Source organism: Scyliorhinus torazame, chromosome 4 (genome assembly GCF_047496885.1).
Source record: "Scyliorhinus torazame isolate Kashiwa2021f chromosome 4, sScyTor2.1, whole genome shotgun sequence".
Taxonomy (NCBI): domain Eukaryota; kingdom Metazoa; phylum Chordata; class Chondrichthyes; order Carcharhiniformes; family Scyliorhinidae; genus Scyliorhinus; species Scyliorhinus torazame.
In genome coordinates, this window is record NC_092710.1 from 246,587,850 (window position 1) to 246,605,439 (window position 17,590).

Genomic DNA, 17,590 nt, shown 5'->3' on the forward strand with positions numbered 1-17,590 from the left:
ACCTGAACAGTTTGCCAGTCCTCTAGAATCATAGAGGCAGCAGCTAACAATCAAACATTCGAGCACGGTCTCCCTAATGTTCCTGGAGGGGGTCTGGGGTCTGGGGCTCCTGATGTTGCCGGAGGGGGGGTGAGTTGTCCGGCATGGACAAGTTGGGCTGGACGGCCTGTTTTCATGCTGTAAACCTCGATGACTCTATGATCCAGCCACCCATTGCGCCAAGAAGGAAACCAGAAGGGGAGGCCAGCAATGGCCCAAGATGTGCAGGAGTCGTTGGTGTTTCGAGGAGATCGTGGACAGCATGTGCTGCAGAAGACATCTCAACAAAGAGACAGTGTTGCACCTGTGCCACATCCTGGCAGACCTGGCACCTCGTGTAGGAGGAGGATACCCATTCCAGTGGCTGTGAACCTCTATGCCATCGATTCATTCCAGAGCTCGAGTGGGGACTTGTGCAGCATTTCACAAGCTACAGCCCACAAGTGCATCCCTGAGGTCATGGGCGCTCTGTATGCCCAGGCATCAGACTTTATTAACTTCGAGCTGGATCAAGCCCACCAAGATGCCCGGGCTGCAGTATTCTCCGCCATCATTGGGATGCCCCAGGTTCAGGAGGCAATTAATGGCACGCATGTAGCCTGATGTGCATTGAGGAAACAGGGAGTGCCCTTTGTTAGCAGGAAGGGGTTCCACTCCCTGAATGTTCAACTTATGTGTAACCACCAGCTCTGGATCATGCACGTGTGTGCACACTTCCTAGGGAGCGTGCATGACAGCTACATCCTGGAACACTCGGAGATCCCGGGTGTCTTCGAGGAACACCCCCAGGATATCAGGTTGTCACTTATGAGATAAGGTCGCTGAGACCCTGGCTAATGATGCCAGTGCAGAGGCTGGAGACCGAGGCGGAGACCTGATATAACGAGGCCCATGTTGCCACTCATGCTGTATCGATGTCTGTTCAAAATGCAGTTCCGCTGTCTGGACCGCTCAGCTGGTGCCCTGCAGTACACCCCCCCCCAGAGGGTCTCCTGCTTTGTGGTGGTCTGCTGTGTTGTCCACAACCTGACACAGCGGAAGGTTGATGGGCTGGAGCAGGAGGGACATGCGGGCTTGGCTGAGGAGGAGGCAGACCAGGAAGGGATTGCAGACAAGGGAGGACCTGTAGGAGGAGCTGGAGGATGGAGGACAGACCGCGGCAAGGATCCAGCATTCCTGGATGACCAGGGTTGCATTCATCCTCACCCGATTCGCATAGACAAGGCTTTGTAATATCAGCTCCCCCCACCCATTCACCTCCTTCCCCCCATTACCCTCCACCCTCTCCCTCCCTCCATTCCCCCCATTCCCAGACACTTCCAGCATAACCCCCCCCCCTAACCCACCCACCTCCCCTACCAAACCCCCGGCTACCCTGTTTCACCCAAGGGACTGTTTCACCCAAGGGCAGCACGGTAGCATTGTGGATAGCACAATTGCTTCACAGCTCTAGGGTCCCAGGTTCGATTCCCGGCTTGGGTCACTGTCTGTGCGGAGTCTGCACGTTCTCCCCGTGTGTGCGTGGGTTTCCTCCGGGTGCTCCGGTTTCCTTCCACAGTCCAAAGATGTGCAGGTTAGGTGGATTGGCCATGCTAAATTGCCCTTAGTGTCCAAATTGCCCTTAGTGTTGGGTGGGGTTACTGGGTTATGGGGATAGGGTGGAGGTGTGGACCTTGGGTAGGCTGCTCTTTCCAAGAGCTGCTGCAAACTCGATGGGCCGAATGGCCTCTTTCTGCACTGTAAATTCTATGAAATTCTATGAAACATCACCCCAGGTTGATGGGCCTGTGTCTGCATTGTCAGGGGGTCAATATGAGTGTGATGATTATTCTCTGTGCTCTGGTGCTCATTAGTTTAGGCAAAAGACTGACTGCTGTCTTTCTACTGGCAGCATGCTGAGACACATCTTCTGAACGGGGTCTGCCATGAGGGCATTGATCTCGGAGCACTGTGCCCAGGGGGTGGGGCGTTAGCGGTTGCCGAGGGGAAGGGTGGTGGGGGATGCAGCAGGCCCGCTGTAAAGATTAACATGACAGAGATTTTGCATGTGTCAGGGGCGGGAGTCTCCTCAATCGGCGCGATGGCGCCAAAAACGGCGCAAATCAGTCCGGCATCGCGCCGCCCCAAAGGTGCGTAATTCTCCGCATCTTGAGGGGCCGAGCCCTCACCTTGAGGGGCTAGGCCCGAGCCGGACTGATTTCCGCCCCGCCAGCTGGCGCGGAAATGACTTTGCCAGGCGACGCATGCGCGGGAGCGTCAGCGGCCGCTCACGGCGTCCCCGCGCATGCAGAGTGAAGACCATGGTGAAGGCGGAAGGAGAAGAGTGCCCCCAAGGCACAGGCCCGCCCGCGGATCAGTGGGCCCCGATCGTGGGCCAGGCCACTGTGGGGGCCCCCCCCCCCCCCGGGGCCAGATCGCCCCACGCCCCCCCCCAGGACCCCGGAGCCCGCCCACGCCGCCTTGTCCCGCCATTTGAAAGGTGGTTCAATCCACGCCGGCTGGCGTGTGTTGACAGCGGCGGGACTTCGGCCCATCGCAGGCCGGAAAATCGCCGGGGGTGGGCCCGCCGACCGGCGCGGCGCGTTTCCCGCCCCCGCCGAATCTCCGGAGGCGAAGAATTCGGGGCACGGCGGGGGCGGGATTCACGCCGGCCCCCGGCGATTCTCCGACCCGGTGGGGGGTCGGAGAATTGCGCCCCAGATCTTGCACGTTTTATTGTGAATGTTTGACATTTCCATTCCCTCTAGCTGGAGATAGTGCTCCCTTGCCACCCCCCCCGTGCCCAATCAGTGATCTTCCGTGGTCTACTGCTACATTTAAGTGTGTCCCCCGGATGCACATCTAGGTGGAGGTAGCCTGCTGCTTTTCGTACTCTGTGCCTTTTGATGACCTTGGCAGACGTCCTCTGGAGGGCCTCAAGCCGAAGGGTCACGGCTGACGTACCGGTGTCATGGCTTCGCCGTGCCACCCTGTTCTGCCCACTGCCCTTGAGATGCAGCGGTGTCAGGAGGGGGAGGATTCTGAAGAATTGGAGACTGTGGTCGTTGCCCTGATGCCATGCCAGGGATGGCTTCCAGTGCTCCCTCCTCTTTGTCAGTACCCGTAGGGCCCTAGGGGTCCCCATGGAATGGAGGTGCAGCTGGAGTGAGCTCCAGAGCTCTCTGCGTCACCTAGCTCTGCCAGTCATGGTGCCTCCCCAGTGTCTGCGCCATGGTGTTGACGCCTTCAGTAATTCTCCCAGTGACAGGGCCATGCTCTGAAGTGCCCCATCAATGTTCACCTGTGCCTGCAACATGTCCCTCAGCAAGTGGGACATGCTCTGCAGTACCTCGGCAATGTCCACCTGAATATGGGACATGTCCCTCAGCGACTGGGACATGATGCCGAGGGCCTCAGCCATGGTCGTCACCAACTGAGCCATGCCTTGAACACTGCCACTCGAGATGCTGGCCTCGTGCTCCAGGCTTTCCACTGTAGTTGCCACCCTAGTAGTGTTTGCCTCGGTGCCACGCATTGTCAGCATTATCTCCTGCGGCCGTAGCCTTTGGGACACCTCCAATCAGCTATGCACTCACTGGAATGTCGTTGACATCCCTTTCTCAAATCTCACGTCCTCGCATCTGCATCAGCTCTGGGATAACCTTGTCCAGCGACTCAGCATCTGACTAGAACTCAGTTGGCTCCTGGCAGGGGCTGGGGAGATGGATAGGGGAGAGGGCTGCTGACTCCCTAGAATGTTGCAGCCTCCACCTGATGTGCATCAGCAACTGTGTGGTGCTCACCAGATTGTGTCCAAGAAGCTTGTCCACCAATGTTGCCCACTGAGTTGTGTGTCTCTGCACTGCTGGAAGGTGGGGGTGCTAGCTGTGGTGCCTGGGTGGTGTTCTCCTCAGAGCTCTTTCCAAAATGGTCTCTTGGGTGGCAGTGGCGGGGAATGAGTCCGGATGGCCCAGCCCATCAGATGGAGAACCTGTGAGGGAGAAAATATATGGTCAGCGAGAGGGAAGGATCATTCGGTCTGACATGAACAACTCACTTGAGACAGGTCATCTAGGTGAAGGGGCAGTGGATCCTCACCACTGCGATGCAGGCCAACCTTGCTGTCAGTGACTGCTCCCTCCTCGGTCAACCCAGCAAATTCTAGGGCCATCCGGGGGGGTGAGGACTTTGATCTCTGGTGCTTCATCCCCATCTTGGCACTTTTCTGCTTATTATGGACCATCTTCTCCTGTGGGGACAAAGAGAGTGCTTTCTGAGCTGTGCGCTTGATGGATCAGCAGGTCTATAAGAGATAGCATCTGTGGGCATCGCAACTGGACATGAACGGGTTGTGCTGGTGGGTGCCAGGGGGTTATGAGATACAAGCATGAAGATCAGATGTGAGGAGGGTGCTCCGGTTTCCTCCCACAGTCCAAAGACGTGCAGGTTAGGTGGATTGGCCATGATAAATTGCCCTTAGTGTCCAAAATGGTTAGGAGGGGTTTTGGGGTTAGGGGAATAGGGTGGAAGTGAGGGCTTAAGTGGGTCAGTGTAGACTCGATGGGCCGAATGGCCTCCTTCTGCACTGTATGTTCTATGTTCTATGAACTAATCTCTTCGCACATCTTCTCTACTGTGTAGCACAACACTCCATATGCTTTACTCGATGTCTATGTATTTACATTGTGTATCTGTCGTATGTCCTATGTTTTTCATGTACGGTGCGATCTGACCGGATTGTACGCAGAACAATACGTTTCACTGCACCTCAGTACATGTGACAATAAATCTAAATCTCAATCAAAAGTAGAGCAAGTCGAGCAATAAATGTATGTTGCATGCCTCGGAATTAAAAATCTGGAAATATAACAAATAAAGTATAGTTTTTCCCATCATATTAATTGGATTGGATTTGTTTGTTGTCACATGTACCGAGGTACAGTGAAAAGTATTTTTCTGCGAGCACCTCAAACAGATCATTTAGTACATGGAATGAAAGGAAAAGAAAAAGAAAATACATAATCGGGCAACACAAGGTACACAATGTAAACGCATAGACACCGGCATCGGGTGAAGCATACAGGGGTGTAGTATTAATCAGGTCAGTCCATAAGAGGGTCAGTTAGGAGACTGGTAACAGCGGGGAAGAAGCTATTTTTGAATCTGCTCGTGCCTGTTCTCAAACTTTTATATCTCCTGCCCGATGGAAGAAGTTGGAAGAGTGAGTAAGCCGGGTGGGAGGGATCTTTGATTATGCTGCCCGCTTTCCCCAGGCAGCGGGATGTGTAGATGGAGTCAATGGATGGGAGGCAGGTTCGTGTGATGGACTGGGCGGTGTTCACGACTCTCTGAAGTTTCTTGCGGTCTTGGGCCGAGCAGTTGCCATACCAGGCTGAGATGCAGCCTGATAGGATGCTTTCTGTGGTGCACATGCCGAATTTCCTTAGTTTCCTGAAGAAGTATAGGCACTGTTGTGCTTTCTGGGTGGTAGCATCGACGCGGGTGGACCAGGACAGATTTTTGGTGATATGCACCCCTAGGAATTTGAAGCTATCAACCATCTCCACCTCGGCCCCGTTGATGCTGACAGGTGTGTGTACAGTAATTTGCTTCCTGATATCAATGACCAGCTCTTTAGTTTTGCTGGCATTGAGAGATAGATTGTTGCCGTTGCATCACTCCACTAGGTTCTCTATATCCCTCCTGTATTATGACTCATCATTATTCGTGATCCGACCCACTATGTTCGTGTCATCAGCAAACCTGTAGATGGAGTTGGAACCAAATTTTGCCACGCAGTCGTGTGTGTACAGGGAGTAGAGTAGGGGGCTAAGCACGCAGCCTTGCGGGGCCCCGGTATTGAGGACTATTGTGGAGGAGGTGTTGTTGTTCATTCTTACTGATTCTGGTCTGTTAGTCAGAAAATCGAGGATCCAGTTGCAGAGGGAGGAGCCAAGTCCTAGGTTTTGGAGCTTTGATATGAGCTTGGCTGGGATTATGGTGCTGAAGGCGGAGCTGTAGTCAATAAATAGGAGTCTGATGCAGGAGTCCTTGTTGTCGAGATGATGTGGGGATGAACGTAGGTCCTGGGAGATGGCGTCTGCTGTGGACAGGTTGCGGCGGTATGCGAATTCAGTGGATCTGGGAGTATGGAGTTGATGTGCTTCATGACCAACCTCTCGAAGAGCTTCATTACAATTGATGTTAGGGCCACCGGACGGTAGTCATTGAAGCATGTTGCCTCAATGCTTTTCGATGCTTCTGATTTCTCACATGGGTGGGGAAATAGACCATGCTGGCAGACAAAATGGGCAATATCAAGAAGGCAATGGATGTCTCGCCCACGGGCTGGAGAGAAAAGGGGAGTCCCGTGTCACCCTTTTTTGAGCGGTCCCACAGAACTAAGTGCCCATCAGGCAGTTAACTAGGATCAAGGACCCTCAGGCGGAAGACCCACCCACTGAGAGCCACAGGCCAACCAGAGGCCCTCTGCGCTTTATGCTTGGCAGCACAGCCTTGCAGGCAGTAGTTACTATTGGTACCCCAGGGCGAGGACCGGCAACAGTGATAGCACGAGGCGCTTACCGGGGGTGGGGGGGTGGGGGGCGTGGAATCAGGCACTGAGTGTCTTTAAATGAGTGACATGCCCCAGGAGCCTGCAAACAACATAGACAAGGGTTGCTTCTCGAATTCCGCATGGTGAGTCCCCCACCTGCCACTTTAAATGAGCATTAATTACCCACTTAAGGACCCCAAATTCATGACAGGGCAGAAAGGCCGACCACACGCCACAGACTTAGAATCATAGAATCCCTACAGTGCATAAGGAGGCCATTCGGCCCATCATGTCTGCACCGGCCCTTGGAAAGTGCACATACTTAATTGGGACAATGGTGGAAAGGAGGGGGGAACCCCACTCATCACCCTCCCACTTGATAAATGCTCCCTATCATCAAACCTGCTCTGGAGGATGAGCATTGAAACCCACCAAATGTTTCCATTCCTAAACTACAAATTTCTCACTACAATAAATTAATATATATGGAAGCAACTTAAATCTGTAGACAAAAATAATCACACAGTACTGTTCGCATGAGAACTTTAAAATGTTTGTTATTTCAAAACAACAAAAAATGTTATGATTTTTATCATCGTTTGCACTATTGGTTTCTTTAATCACACACCTTTACACTCACTGAGGTCTGTTTCGCTGCAGGGATCTGCCGATATAGTGAGCTGCAGACAGATCAAAAACAGTAGAGTGTCTGGAGCATAGAGGCTTGTCAACCAAACGTTTGCTCCTTGTCCAGGGCTCATATATCCAATTAATGCTTCGATGGGAAGGTTTCAGATTAGTCTTGAGAACAGTTCCATATACAGGCTGACTGGAGATTAAAGTAACTGCCTTGTCCTTAGCGGACTCTCCACCAGACATGGTGTAAAAAGGAACCTATAGTTGCAGTCCATGTGCTATTGCTGCCAGTTGTGTTGTTGCATAGGCACTAGGGGCTGGATTCTCTGCTGTAGGGATTCTCCATTGTGCCAGCAGCCCGGGGTTTGCCAACAGCATGGGGCAGGCCACAATGAGAAACCCCATTGGCCGGCTGGCAAGACGGAGAATCTCGGGAACCCGCTGCACAAATCTGGTGCAGCGGGATGGAGAATCCCACCCTAGATACTCAGACAAACTGGCCTAATCAAATGAAGCAAGTTCAGCCAGTTTGCATTATTTTCTCAGGCTCCAGGCAGGACTCATGATGTGACGGTGCTAGCAGTCAATGAAGAGTGTGTGGAGGGGAATGAGTGGCCACAAGGCATAGCTGCAAGGCTCAATGCTGGGGCAGCAGGGTGGTGGGTAGTGGCAAATTAGACTATCACTTTATTAAAAATTTGAATAGTGCCTCCTCTTCCGCATTTGGTCTTTCTGCATTCCATCAGATTGTACATCTGGAGCATTGCTCATCTTATCGTATTGGAATTCGAGAGACCATACAAGCCTGCACACAACTTGTGCTAAACTATCACAACCTGCTGTACTCATTTGTGTGTTGGCCACACTGAGGAGACTATATTGTAGGTCTCAGATGCCCATGCACGATTTTTCAGGCATAGCATTGGACATCTGCCACACCGAACATACAAATGTTTGTAATGTTCTTTCAGATATTTTATGAATGAAGTATATTTTTGCGAAGTAAGTATGAATTAGGAGCAGGAATAGGCCATTTTGCATTCAAGCAAGCATGCATTTGAAAAGACCATGATTTGTTTGTGTGTCAAGTTCTACATTTCCACCTATCCCTGACAGCCTTTGATTCCCAGACGAACATAGCATTGCAGGCCCCATATGAGGCACAGAGCAAGACACATTATCTTATCTCATAATTAGTTTGTTTAATATCATTCACATTTTATTTTGTACATGTTTACCTTTAGAAAAGACAAAACTATATCACCAAATGTTGCATAATTTCAACGAAGCAGTGCTTGGTGTCCACATTGGTGCTGGTTTGGACATAGCTGTGGTGTCCATTGTCATGATATTCAGGTAAACATAATAGCACATACATACTGATGGTCAGATCAACGGACCAATCAACACACACACAACACCACAGCCAATCACAGACAAGAGCATACACAGTAGAAAACAGGGAACACGACACTTCCTGAGCATGCCAGCAGGAGACAGCTCAGTGCACAGAGCTCATAGCAAGCCACTCAGACATCCACCATGTGCTGAGTGCCACTACAAGATAGAATTAGGAATAGGTCCACAGATTCTAGGGTTATGATCAAACCTCAGTAACCAGTTTACCACTGTAAATAAATGTTAGCAATAAAACTGAGTTGTACTATTCGCAACCGTGTTGGTTCGTCTGTGTAGCAGAGTACCCAACACATCATCCATGTCCACACTTGAATAGGTTTTATCGCTGGAATCTTTCAGTCTGGAGTCTAAGTTCAGTGGTGGGTTTGGAAGGGGGAGTTATTTCCCCAGGGTGAGGGGTGGGGGCAGTTGATCGATCACACATAATCTTGCACTGTTCAGCTCATTAATTATGTATCTGTAAGAAGCTCACCGCTTCTTGCAGCTGGGGCAACACCCTCCCTGCCGTTACTTCGTGGGGGTCAAAGACCTGAGCGCCATATTTAAAGGGCACCCGGACAGCCTGAACTATCCCTTCCACCTTCACCCGGCCATTCTCTTCCTTTGTCATCCTCCATGCGGCTTGCACTGCCCCCACCCCATCTCAAGCATGGGCTGACACTCTGCTGGGAGGACAATGCAGCATTAACTCACCATTAATCCTGGAAGAAATCTGCCTTGGACAGATCAGGGTCGCATAAGTGCAGTCGTAAAAGTAAACATTCTAATTTCTCCCTGGTGGAGTCTTAATTTGGAGGGGGATCTTAATATCGGTGGTGTGACCTTTTAATGAGCATGCCTGGCATGCAAAAGGGCTTCCCAGCACTGTTCATTGGGAAGCTTAACCCCCCTTTATCCACCTTTAAGCTCCCAAGAACTTAATTCTTAAAGTTCATCCCACCGTTGAGAAATAGATTTTTGCCTTCACGCTAAATTACGTTCCCCTACCTGCCACATTTCCGGGACCGGAAGATTCCACCCTATGGGCGAGATTCTCCCTTCTGGGGACTAAGACCCCACATCCGCCAGAAAACGGGCGGGAATCGCTCCAGACTTTTTCCAAGAAAGTCCGGGGTGATTGTCTGTCTTCGCGCCGGCCCCCATGCAACATGGTGGCGCCCCACAGGGGCCCGGCGTGGAGGAACATAGGGCCCCCCCCCCCCCCGCGGAATGAGCCACCGATCGTGGGCCTGGCAACCGTGGAGGCCCCCCCCCCTCTCGGAGTCGGATCCCCCCGCCCACCCCACCAGGACAGCCTCCGCAGCCAGAATGCAGAGGTCCCGCCGGGTGGGACCACATGTGAACCAGTCTGGCAGGACTCAGTGGAACTCGACGGGGACTCGGCCCATCGAACACAGAGAATCGCCAGGGGGGCTGGTTTCAACAGCCCCCGACCGGCGCCACGTCGATCGCGGGCAAGAAACTGCCGCCAATTCTCCGGCGGCCGGAGAATCGCGTGCCAGCGTGGGAGCCTATTTTAGGTAATTCTTCGCCCCCGCGCCGAGCGCGACTTCGGCGTGGAGGGTTAGAGAATCTACAGCGTTAAGTACAATGTAATTATTGTCAATGATTCCAGGGAAGAATGGGGAGAAATTAAGAGAATTTTTTAAAAAATGTTCTCTGTAATATTAACTTGACATAGGTAATAGCACTTCTTAGAAAGTGCCTATAAAAATATATATTTATCCCTTCATTTTGCTCAACTTTTTGAACCTTAATTAAGCTGACGACTTTTGATTTCAATTAGGTCCATTCTTCATAAGTTTGGATATGAAGGTGACAATCTGTTAAAAATGTTTTCTCCTATCTGACATTACCATCAAATGGAGCAAATCACTACTCCCTCCGCCTCCCCCCCCCCCCCCACCCGCCCCCCTCCTTGGTTGGACCACCATGACAGATTTTATAAAGATGCACCAATACACTTTAATGGAAATTTATATACTACTGGGGCACACAATGTTGTTCCAGAACATTTTCACTTAATAAAATGTAAATTGAATTAACCGAGAGGCTGTGGAATCTCGCTTCCAGCAATCCTCTGAATGGATGGTATGGCTGATTGATTCTGTTCTTCCAGTGTTACACTAACCAACACTTAACCAGGACAAATATTCTGTTTCAGCAACAATTTTGGAAAAAGTACATTGCGTCTTTTGAAGACCATGCTAAAATGTTATTTTGCCGCATGCTTTGCTAATATTTTTTCAAAGGAGAATTTTTACATACATTTGGATTGGATTGGATTTGTTTATTGTCTCGTGTAGTGAGGTACAGTGAAAAGTATTTTTCTGCGAGCAGCTGAACAGATCATTGAGTACATGAGAAGAAAAGGGAATAAAAGAAAATACATAATAGGGTAACACAAGGTGTACAATGTAACTACATAAGCACCGGCATCGGAAGAAGCACACAGAGTGTAGTGTTAATGAGGTCAGTCAATAAGAGGGTCATTTAGGAGTCTGGTAACAGCGGGGAAGAAGCTGTTTTTGAGTCTGTTCGTGCGTGTTCTCAGACTTCTGTATCTCCTGCCCGATGGAAGAAGTTGGAAGAGTGAGTAAGCCGGGTGGGAAGGGTCTTTGATTATGCTGCCCGTTTTCCCCAGGCAGCGGGAGGTGTAGATGGAGTCAATGGATGGGCGGCAGGTTTGTGTGATGGACTGGGCGGTGTTCACGACTCTCTGAAGTTTTTTGCAGTCCTGGGCCGAGCAGTTGCCATACCAGGCTGTGATGCAGCCAGATGTGATGCTTTCTATGGTGCATCTGTAAAAGTTGGTGAGGGTTAATGTGGACATGCTGAATTTCCTTAATTTCCTGAGGAAGTATAGGCGCTGTTGTGCTTTCTTGGTGATAGCATCGACGTGGGTCGACCAGGACAGGTTTTTGGAGATGTGAACCCCTAGGAATTTGAAACTGCTAACCATCTCCTCCTCGGCCCCGTTGTTGCTGGCAGGGGCTTGTAGTGTACTTTGCTTCCTGAAGTCAATGACCAGGTCTTTAGTTTTGCTGGCATTGAGGGAGAGATTGTTGTCGCTACACCACTCCACTAGGTTCTCTATCTCCCTCCAGTATTCTGACTCGTCGTTATTCGAGATCCGGCGCACTATGGTTGTATCGTCAGCAAACTTGTAGATGGAATTGGAACCAAATTTTGCCACGCAGTCGTGTGTGTTCAGGGAGCAGAGTAGGGGGCTAAGTACGCAGCCTTGCGGGGCCCCGGTATTGAGGACTATTGTGGAGGAGGTGTTGTTGTTCATTCTTACTGATTGTGGTCTGTTGGTCAGAAAATCAAGGATCCAGTTGCAGAGGGAGGAGCCAAGTCCTAGGTTTTGGAGCTTTGCTATGAGCTTGGCAGGGATTATGGTGTTGAAGGCGGAGCTGCAGTCAATAAATAGGTGTCTGATTTAGGAGTCCTTGTTGTCGAGATGCTCTAGGGATGAGTGTAGGGCCAGGGAAATGGCATCTGCTGTGGAGCGGTTGCGACGATATGCGAATTGCAGTGGATCAAGGCGTTCTGGGAGTATGGAGGTGATGCGCTTCATGATCAACCCCTCGAAGCACTTCATTACGACTGAAGTCAGGGCCACCGGACAGTAGTCATTGAGGCACGTTGCCTGGTTCTTCTTTGGCACCAGTATAATGGTGGTCTTCTTGAAGCAGGTGGGGACCTCGGAGTGGAGCAGGGACAGGTCAAAGATGTTCGCGAACACCTCTGCCCCTGGTCCACGCAGGCTCTGAGTGCATGACCAGGGATCCCGTCCGGGCCCGTCGCCTTCCGAGGGTTCACTTTCAGGAAGGCCGATCTGACTTCGGAAGCTGTGATGGTGGGTATGGGTGAGTTATGGGCTGCTGGGGCACTCGACAGCAGATTGTTGGTTACCTGTTCGAACCGAGCATCGAATGCATTGAGTTCATCGGGGAGGGGTGCGCTGCTGCTGATATACTGCTCGTCTTCGCTTTGTAGCCCGTTATGTTGTTCACAGATTTACAGACATTTACAGATCATTGTACATAGTATTCAAGTGGTCATGTAAGTAAGGGAAAGAACTTGCATTTATGTGGCATTTTATAGCACTTCAAAACGTTGCTATATTTAATACGTTGACTGCACTTCAAATGTACTCCATTGGCTGTTAGGCACTTTAGAACATCCTGAACTCATTAATGGTGTCTCTAAATGTTAAGGTGCTTTTTCTTTATTCTTTCAAAACTGTTCATTGTCACTTTGTACTACTGCAACATTCTGGCCATTAATTTACACACTGCAAATTGCAGTGACATAAATGACCAAATAACCTACTGACAATCGTTGAAGTATAAATATTGGCCGGACACCACAGGGAAGCCCTTACTCTTGTTTGAAGATTACAATTAAATATTTTGGGGCCGATTTTCCAAAATGGAGACCAAGTGTTCGCGCTGTCTTGAACGCCGTCGCATTGCACGACAGCGCGAAACGGGCCTGGGTACGACCGATTCTGTCCCCCACAGGGGGCCAGCACAGCGCTGGAGCGGTTCACGCCGCTCCAGCCTCCCTTCCCGGCACCAAATGGGTGCCACGCCAACCCGCGCATGCGCAGTTGGGCCGCGCCAACCTGTACATGCGCGGGGGACTTCTTCAGCGCGCTGGCCCCGACTCAACATGGCGTCGGTGTTCAGGGGCCGGCCACGCAACAAAGTAGGCCCGCCGACTGGTGGGCCCCGATCGCAGACCAGGCCCCATCGGAGGCCCCCCCCTGATGATGGATTGCTTTTCCCCGCCCCACAGGCTGCCTCCCCCCGACCCTTCGCGCAGAGTTCCCGCCGGCAGCGACCAGGGGTGAACGCCGCCGGTGGGACTCCGATTCCAGCGGCCCACGGCCGGCGCCACGTCAAACCCGCCGGCGCAAATTGCGCCGATTCTCCGCACCTCGGAGAATCGCGCGCCAGCGTCGGGGCGCAGTTGCAGTGATTGTCCGGCCCAGCGCGGGGCTCGGAGAATCGCCCCCAGCTTTCACGAAACAAACAATTAAACATTGGGTGGGATTTACCGAGCAACCCGCTGTGTGTTTTGCGACAGCGGAGGTGACCCACCAATAGGATCTTCTGGTTAACGGGATTTCCCCAAGAATGCCCCCTTCGTTACCTGGAATCCCAAGGCGGAGTGCGCTGAGGAGGTGCCGGAATATTTCACCGGCGTGAACAGCCGGTAAATTCCGGCCATTGTGTACTTCTTTCACGTTACATCACTGCTGCGTGTTGCATTTAATCAAGTGCTGAGAGCCCATAAAAATAGTTTGAGGAAATATTTTCCAAATACTCTGCATTGCTATTTAGGGTGATGTGTGTTTTAAAATTAAAACATAAAAGGGCTGCCTTGTGCCTTGTAGGATTATGACTGCGATCAATGGAAACATCCTCAGGTGCATTGCAGTGACCGAGCCCCACCCGACATCCCCCGTTCCCCACCAACCCAAACACACATTTAGTCAATAACCTATTAATATCATACACCACTAGATGTGGTGGTGTAAGTGCAGTGCAGAGCAACTCGTGTGTTTTTTTTTAAAGAAAGCTTTGTGATGCAGCCTGCAGCTGGACTGCATAAAATGATTTATAACCAGAGAACGATCCCTATGATGGATGGAACAGTTTAATACTTAGCACTGGCATGTTCCACTGTTTTGTCAACAGAGCCATTGGAGAGGAACAAAGCTGGGCAGGTGAGAGCCTGGTTTCCCGGCTGCCGGGTGTGTGAAGCTATGCACAAGAGCACTGAGTGCAGCATCAGTGGCAGCTGTGAATTCTCGCCTTCAGCTGTTCATTAGCCCTTATTTTCCCTCCCATTAATTACTTTGGAACAAGGGGGCAAGCTGCCTGAGTACATACTGTTATTGCTCAGATGACGCCTTCAGCTGAGTAGACTCACACAAGTTGGTGGCTTAAGATACATTTTTTTCTTCTTCAGCTACTGGACTGTTAAACAGTCAGCTTGATTGATGGTGACAGAAGTGGTGACAGACAATGATGAGGCGAACTAAAGTATTGGCTTGTGGACTGATTCTGCAGGGGGGAAATGGTTATTGCAGCTAAGTTAGCTCTCTCAGAATGTGGGCCAATAACTTACAACATCTCCACCCTTTTTTTAATACAACCTTTGACCTAGAGCAGTATAGTGATTATACACAGGCTGATTTGTGACAGTTGATGAATAATCTAATCGATGAACAATGGCCTTTTAAAGAACAGTTAATTGGGCTTCCATTTTAAAGCAGGTCAGGGGGACTGTGGGCCCCTTTCTATTTTGGATGAAATCATCACAGGCGCATATTTGGAATTTTACATTCATTAATTAACGTTTAAGGTGCTATCGAAAATCTGTTAAAACTTGTTAGAAAATGGTAGGAAGTATGCCATTTGTTTAAAGCAGTAAATCCGGGGTCAGTGTTGTGATGGGTAAATAATACTTCTTGATGTGCTGAGGTCAGCTTATTTTCAAACCTCACTTGCATAATTGCTCCGTATAGCTTTACATATTGCCATTTCACAGGAGCAGATGTAATCAGAATGATTTGTGGCGACAGGATTCAGAGCAGTACATCACACTCAGTAAATTAAATCGAAAATTCTGCAAATGCGCGGGCAGAATCTGTGGAGAGAACAGACAAATCCATTTTATCGTAGGGTTTGTATCCCAACACATTAACTAACTTGTTCGCTCCACAGATGCTGACTAACCTGCTGAGCTTTTAAGCATTTTACATTTAATCTTTTGGTTTCTACCATCTGCAGAATTTTCGAAAGACATGCTGTTAGGTAATTTGGACACTCTGAATTCTCCCACTGTGTACCCGGACAGGCGGCGGAATGTGGCGAGTAGGGGATTTTCCTAGTAACTTCATTGCAGTGTTTATGTAAGCCTACTTGTGACAATAAAGATTATTATTAATTGGAAAAAATAATTGGGCGCTCATAATTTATTTTAAAAAAAGAAAAAAAGGTGAATTCAGAATGTCCAATTCACCTAATAAGCACGTCGTTCGGGACTTGTGGGAAGAAACCGGAGCACCAGGAGGAAATCCATGCAGAGACATGCAGACTCTGCACAGACAGTGACCCAAGCTGGGAATTGAACCCGGGTCCCTGGCGCTGTGAAGCAACATTGCTAACCATTATGCTCCCGTGCCATCCAAGAACAAATCTTAAAATCTGAGGCATAAACATTTTGGATACGATTTACCAGCCACGTCTGCCGGAACAGGGATGGGATATGGCAGGTAGATCCCACGAGACGCTTCTTCTGGGATTCCGGACTGTTGTTACACCCAGTGAGATGTCGCGATCTGGATCCTACCCTCAATGGGAGGGATCCAGGCTTGCATAATTAAATATGCTTAAGAGCTCAGTTAACTATGCCAATGCAGGATCTAAATGGCACTCGAGATCTATCGATGTCGCCGAGGAGACCCCAGTTGGGGCCATTTAGCACTGGTCCCCACAAATGGGAACCAGGTGGGATGGCACTTGGGAGAGGAGGGGGACCTCCCAGGTGGTCAAAGATCCCTGGGTGGTTAGTCTCGGGGCAGGGTAGCACCCTGGCTCTGCTGATGCCACCCAGGCACCAAGGCACTGCCAGCATGGGCACCCTGGCAGAGACACCTGCGTGCCACTCTGGCGCAACCATGGTGCCCATATGGCACTGGCAGGCTGGCAAGATCAATGCCGTGGTGCAAGGCTAGTACTGCCAAGGTGCCCAGGTGGCATTTCATATACGCTGGGAATCAGGCCCAGGGGTGCCCTGCCCATACGAGGTGGGGTGCGGTGAGGCTCAAGGCCTCCCCAACAGGTGAGTTGGAGCATTGGGGTGCCCGGGGGCCATGTCGGGGGGTCGTAAATGGCATCCTGATCTCATCCTGCACTGATGAGCGGAGCTCGTCAGTGTAGGAAATGCGACTGAGTGTGGCCTCAATGGGATGAAGTGGCAGCAGCTGGCAGCTCGGGGAGTATAACCAGGAGGACTGACCTACAGGCAGCATGAGTGAGTAGACACCAACACCACCCCCCGCCCCCAAGGGAGCACCCACCCAAAACTCCCAATGCAACCCCCAGCCCTCCTTACCCCCCTCCTCCCTCAACCCCCAACCACTCCTTCACGCCCCTTCTCGCACCACTGTTAACCATGCGTGTGGCTAACAATGCCTTCTCTGTGTCTCCTCAAGAAATGCTCTCCCACAATCAGCGGAGAGGGCCTACTCCGGCGGAGGGGTGCCAGACATAACAATCCTCGCCTCCTTTGAGGAGTGTGCCCTGGAGATGATCGGTGTGCCCAACGATAGATCGGTCAGCCATGCAAAGGCTGGCGGACACCACAGAGGTGAGGAACCACCGGGCTCCACCTGGAGGACCTGTCAAATGTGAGTTGTTATTGCCTTACTGACTGACTGACCCATCCCTCCCACTGACCTCATGTCCATTCTCTTGCAGATCCTCCAACCAATGGAGCCGGAACATCCCGGGCAGCACCCTGACTCTGAGGGGAACTCCGAGGATTCAGCTATTATGGTCGCGGCAAAACGATTATGATGCCTCTGTCACTTCCTTCTGCCAAGCGGGCTGACCTTTGCCCATCTCCGCAGCAGATCCCCCCAATGGCAGCCCACCCCTCCAGAGGGTCCCCCACTCCCGCACAGAGCACTGGGGTCGCATGCCCACTGACACTTCCTGGTACAATGAGGGCTGACACCCAGACTCTTTGCCCATCTCCCCAGAGCACCATGCCCCCATGGCGGCCCATCCCTGCGGAGGGTCCATCAACCCCACCGAGCACTGGGGTGGCAAGCCCTGCTCTTTGCCTGTGTGCAAAGATGACGACTCACTTCCTCGGCTCCCCATAGAAACCCTTCCACCAGGTTCACGTCTTTCAAAAGGAGCTCTAATCGGCGCC